General features: G+C 40.4%; 1 pseudogene; it reads right to left on the reverse strand.

Moving 5' to 3' along the window:
• Positions 1 to 1,516: 1,516 nt before the first annotated feature.
• LOC101600195 lies at positions 1,517 to 5,676 on the reverse strand (annotated as a pseudogene).
• Between the last annotated feature and the right edge of the window lie 490 nt (positions 5,677 to 6,166).

A 6,166-nucleotide genomic window follows, 5' to 3' on the forward strand; every position in this document is an offset into this window, starting at 1 on the left:
TATGACCTAGGAATTTCACTCCCAACATTTCCACATAAACACTTGCATGCAAATGTTCATAGAATATAGTCATTAATCATAGTCCCAAACAGGAAACAAACCAGTTCACCAGTTAGTTAATGTGTTTATATTCATATAAAATAACAAGCTATTGATAGATACGACAACATGGATGGCCTTCCAAAATGTGTGAAGCAAAAGATTCCTAGCAGCGAAGAGCACACAAGACCATATTTGTATAAGACTTTTGGAAAAGGTTTCTCTACAAAGATCATGGTGGTTGCCTTGAGAGCTAGGGTGTGTTTAGAATTGGCTTGTTAATATAGTCTCAGCTTGAGTCTTAGCATTATAGCTTCAGGCTAGTCTCAACTACAATACATAACTACAAAGAGAACTCATCACTATACAAGGGTACTTGCCATGTTTGGCCAATTCTATCAGAAAGTTCTTTTTTCATTATTTTTATTTACTCATTTGAGAGAGAGAGAATTGGCATGTCAAGGCCTCTGCAGACAAATGCGCCAACTTGTGCATCTGGCTCATGTGGGTCCTGGGGAATAAAACCTGAATCCTTTGGCTTTGCTGCAAGCACCTTAACAGCTAAGCCATCTCTCCAGTCCAGTTCTTTCCTCTCTAACATCTAGCAACTGGCTCTCTTCTATCCTTCAGGGACATAACTCCAGACCTTCAAAAGGATAACTTTTTGCCAGGGGTGGTGCATGCAGGTAATCCTAGTTCCTGAGAGACTGAGGCAGATGGATCCCAACTTTCAGATTAGTCTGGGTTATGTAGTGAAACTCAAAAAAGCAAATGAAAAGGGGAAGAAAGGGGGTACGGAGGGAGGAAAAGCGACAGAGGCACAAAATTTATGCTTTATGAAACATACCTGGACAAAGCTATGGTAACACTAATGATTGAGTAAGACCTTCAGGAAAAAAAAATGGGTATCTAAGACATCTTTTTGGGGGAAGTTTACATGCAAAACTATTATTTTTGTTATATTGCAAGTGTTAGAATCCAGATCACTTTAGAAAAGTTACTTTATGACTATATCTAGCTAAATGTTTCACTTTTTTTTTGAGGTAGGGTCTTGCTCTAGCCCAGGATGACCTGGAATTCACTATGTAGTCTCAGGGAAGCCCCAAACTAATGACAATCCCTTCTACCTTGCCACCACACCTGGCTTGCTTTTATATATATAAGCTTCTTGCTTTTTTTAAAAAATGTTTTTATTTATTCATTTGCAAGTAGAGAGAGATAGAGAGAGAAGAGACAGGCAAAATGGGCACATCAGGGCCTCCAGCCAGTATCAATGAATTCCAGCTGCATTTACCATTTTGTGAGTTTGGGTTTATGTGAATGCTGGGGAATTGAACCCTGGTTATTAGGCTTTGCAGACAAGCACCTCAACCACTGAACCACCTCTCCTACCCCCACTTCACTTCTTTTATTTGGATTGTATTGTGAGATTTATTGAATAAGTGTGGTTGGAAATGTGGTTGGAAGCAGTGGAAGCTCATGAGTACATAGTTGTCCACTTGTCCAGGACACCAGGATTGGGAATATACTTGACTCCACAGCCATCAGGGATGAGCTGCTTCTTAGCTGCCAAATCATCTGGAACTTGGTGAAGCCTCACTTTGAGACATGGATCTTCTGGCAGCCAGGAATCATGAACTTGGCTTTGAGCAGGTTCTCAGTCACACACTCTGTATTCTGCAGCTTGGTGTGGATGGACATGATAACCTGGACAATATGAACTCTGGCCACTGTGCCCTGGGTCTTCCCAAAAGTATCCTTCATACCTGTATGGAGATAGCCCCAGCATAGGTCATCTTGTTGATGAAGATGACTTGGAAAGGATGAAGTCATACTTGAATATGAAATCCATCTTTACCATAAATTTTTACCATGTACCTGTTGGCAAAAACACAGGCCACCTCCAGGGCTCGAGAGAGTTGCTCATGTTCATCTGACACCATATAGCCACAGAATGGGAACTCATCCACTTTTGCCATCCTCCGCCCCAGGTCAAAGATGTGGATGTTGGAATCAGGAACACCTTAGCAGAAGTGAGATGTTGGGTTAGGGCTTGTTCTTTCTTTTATTTTTATTGTTTTATTTGTTTATTTATATTTTTATTGACAACTTCCATAATTATAGAGGACTAACCATGATAATTCCCTCCCCCCTTGCTTTCTCCTTCACAATTGCACTGTCTATCATATCCCCTCCCTCTCTCAATCAGTCTCTCTTTTATTTTGATGTCATCATCTTTTCCTCCTATTATGAGGATCTTGTGTAGATAGTGCCAGGCATTGCAAGGTCATGAATATCCAGGCAATTTTGTGTCTGGAAAAGTGCATTGTAAGGAGTCCTACCCTTCCTTTGGCTCTTACATTCTTTCTGCCACCTCATTCCACAATGGATCCTGAGCGTTAGAAGCTGTGATAGAGATGTTTCAGTGCTGGGCACTCCTCTGTCACTTCTCAGCACTATGGTGCCTTCTTAGTCATCTCTGAGATCACTACCATTTGAAAAGAGAAGCTTCTCTAGCCAAAAGTGAGAGTAGCATTAATATATGGGTAGTTTGGTGAGCATAATATATGCATTTAGATGGACAGCCACATGTATGACACCTCTAGGGCTCATGACTTCTCCTGTGATAGGTTATCAGTACCAGGCATGAATTCCTTCCTTCCCATGGAGCTAGTCTCCAGTCCAATTAGAGAGCAGTTGGTTTCCCTTATAACAGATATGTCACTATTGCACATGTTGGTTCATTTGGCCTGGCTGGCCAAACTTAAGGCTTGCAATGTCCACTGTTGTTTATTTCCATTGATGACTTCTCCCTCTTCCATGGAACTGCATGTAGTGTAGGTTTTTTCAAACTTTTTGTCACCCTGTCTACAGGAAGGCAGTTTTCAGCTCAGCTCCAGCAATGTTTCTCAGTGACCATGTAGCACAAGCAGGTGGAGTCTTCAGCAGTAGGATTTTACCATCTATTCCTGGTAGGAAACCAAGAGCCCCAGCAATGGCCTGTAATGTTTTAGGAGCTTCAGGGACCTCCCTAGCCAACAACTCCCTGGAAGGTATCCCATCTCGGACATTGAAATTTTTCTAGTAACCATCTATGGCTTCTGGGTGCATCATTGTCCAATAAGGTCAGTTTCCATATGACTTATTTATACCCTCTTAGATTTTCTTGCAATATGGGTAACACCAGGTGGGGTGGTGGCCCATGATGACACTAAGATCTTTGGTGGTACATGAGAGGAAAAGAACCCTGTTGTTTCTTTTAATGAGCATAATGTAAAAGTAGAAGTAAGAGCAAGAAGCTGGCAGAGTGCAGCAGTTCTGTGTATTGGACATTCCTTCTACGGGAGAGATTTCCAGATGGACCCTAGATCAGTGATGGGATAAGTCTCTTTTCAGTTTCATATCGGAGCCTGAGCCAGGCACAGGACTTACCTTCATGGATAACTAAGACACAAAAAGGGAACATTGGTTTCAGTGCTGAGACTTGCCTTCTATTTGCATAACTAAATTGATAAGATCTTAGGAAAGGCTGGCAAGTCATTGGTCAAAAGATTAACAAAGTTGGAAATTCAAATCATGTCAATTACCAAACCCATCAATCAAAGAATAATAACTTCAGAAAGAGGATAGACTGTAAGATTATCCATCTCAGCCCACACCTATGGAGTGATGTTTAAACAAGCCTTGGCACATGGTTACCTACACTCAATGACAGCACATCCAGTGACAGAGACCTATCCCTCTACAGGCAGTGTTGCCCTCTTCACGGGGGCTTACCTGGTTTTAATAGTGCTAGAAGGAAAGCTTCCTTCTTGGACATCTATTAGTTGTGTCTCCTCTACCTTGAGTAGCTTCAGAGCTGGATTGCTCAATACAGCAGCTATGAGCCATGTGAAGTGCACTTGCAATGTGGCCTGCGCAAGGGAAACTCAACATGCAAAAAAAGTTTATAATCATTACATGCTGAAAAGATAATGTTCTTGATGGCTTCAGCTGAGTATCATATAGTAAAGTTAATTTCATATACACATGTATGAACATATTAAAAATCCATCATGAAAAAATGCTTTAAATCCATCATGTTGGGCTGGAGAGATGGGTTAAGGCACTTGCCTGTGAAATCAAAGAACTCATGTTCAACTCTCCAGATCCCACATAAGCCAGTTGCACAAGGTGATGCAGGTGCAGAAGGTGGTGCACATGTCTGGAGACCCTGGCATGCCAATTCTCTCTCTCTTATAAAAAAGGGCCAGTCTGTTGGGCTTGCCTCAAAAAAAAAATCCATTATGTTACATAATTATATATGCTTATCCAACCATTGTTTTTACTTCACTTGTGGCAAGTAAAAAATGTTACATGAGGGCTGGAGAGATTGCTTAGTGGTTAAGGTGCTTGCCTGCAAAGCCCAAGGGCCCAGGTTCGATTCTCCAGGTCCCATGTAACCAGATGCACATGGTGGCACATGCATTTAGAGTTCGTTTGCAGTGGCTAGAGGCCCTTGCATGCCCATTCTCTCTCTCTCTCTTTCTGTTCTTCTCTCTGTCTCAAATAAGTAAATAATAAATCAGAAAAAATTAAAAAATGTTACATGAGGGCTGGAGGGATTGCTTAGTGGTTAAGGCTCTTGTTTGTGAAGCCTAAGAATGCATATTGGAATCTTCCTTCCTGTCCTATGTAACCAGATGCCGAGTTATACAAGTATGCAATGTTGCACATGCGTCACAAGGGGCTGCACACAGCTGGAGTTTGTTCACAGTGGCTGAAAGGCCCTAGCACCTTCATTCTCTCTACCTCTTTTTCTCCCTGCCTCATTTTCTGTCTCTGTCTGCCACTCAAAAATAAAAAATTACATGACACATAGCTTGCATATTTGTATTCAGTAACCCTCTGTAGAGTACATCTGTATCCTGTTTCAAATGGCAACCAGACCTTTCCAGTGCTTAGGTTTCCACAAAAATTTTAAAGGTAAAATTTTCAGTTTCTTTTAAACGTTCTTTTTTTAAAAATTTCCCTATGTGTCTCCTTAATGCAGTAGGCAGTGCATCAGACTCTGAAAGTAATTTCCTTCACCATTTTCTAGTTAAGTACCATCAACTATGGACTATAATTAAGATATACTAACCCCTTTAAGGCTATTATGTCCTGTTTTATCATTACATTTGCTTAAAAATGGTTAGTTTCCTATAGTTTCCATGATGAGAATTATACTGTTCAAAGGTCCTTGACTCCAATGTGTGTGATGTGTAGGTGAGAAGGGATCCTCCAGTGACTGTCAACAGGCTATGACTGTGAGTGCTGCCCATGAGATAGTCTTCAGCTTTCATAGGGTTTCAAAGAGAACTAAGAGTTTGAAAAACTAAGGTATACTTCACTGTCTTGATGCTGCTATCACCTAAAACTTTTGGAAAATTTTTTTCTTACAAAATTCTTTTTACTTTCAATCTTTCATACATTCATATTTAATAACTTTACATGGATTATTTCATGTTCATTTCTATTAATTTGTAATAGTTTTCATGTCAGCTTGTTAGATAATTTTTGCCTCTTAATTTGTCTGACAGTTAACAAGTTAGGTTTCTGTCCTGACTTTGGCACACCTGCCAGCTTGATAAGCACATCTTCTGTGTCTTCATCCATCATTAGCTGATAGTTTGGACTGAATTAGCCAATGATGGCACTTGGGAGTCAGCCCCTCAGATAGGCAGTAATTCATCAAGCAGTCGGCATTCCTAGGGTGGAGCTGTTCAGCCAGCCACACAGCTACTCAACCATAACGACATTCATGTCTTCAGTCTGTCCAGAGGATGTCAGATTTCTTGCTGAAATTAAGGTATATTTTTGCCTGATGTCTCCATGATTCCTGACCTACCAATGAAGCTGTTTTTTTTCCAAAAGACTGATTTGGGGAACCTGTTCTGGTGTTTATTAAATAACTTACTCTAGAACCTTTCTAGATGCTTGACATTCAACTTGATAAGCTATAATTTGTGGGATCTACTTTTATGATAGTTTGACATCTTTTTGAAAATTTGTACAATTGTTATGATAAAGGCTAAGTTGAAAAATTAAATTTACATTGAATTGAACATGAGAAATGATAGGCCTTTAAATTAGCTAAACCAGAGTA

This window comes from Jaculus jaculus, chromosome 16, assembly GCF_020740685.1.
Source record: "Jaculus jaculus isolate mJacJac1 chromosome 16, mJacJac1.mat.Y.cur, whole genome shotgun sequence".
Classification (NCBI taxonomy): Eukaryota; Metazoa; Chordata; class Mammalia; order Rodentia; family Dipodidae; genus Jaculus; species Jaculus jaculus.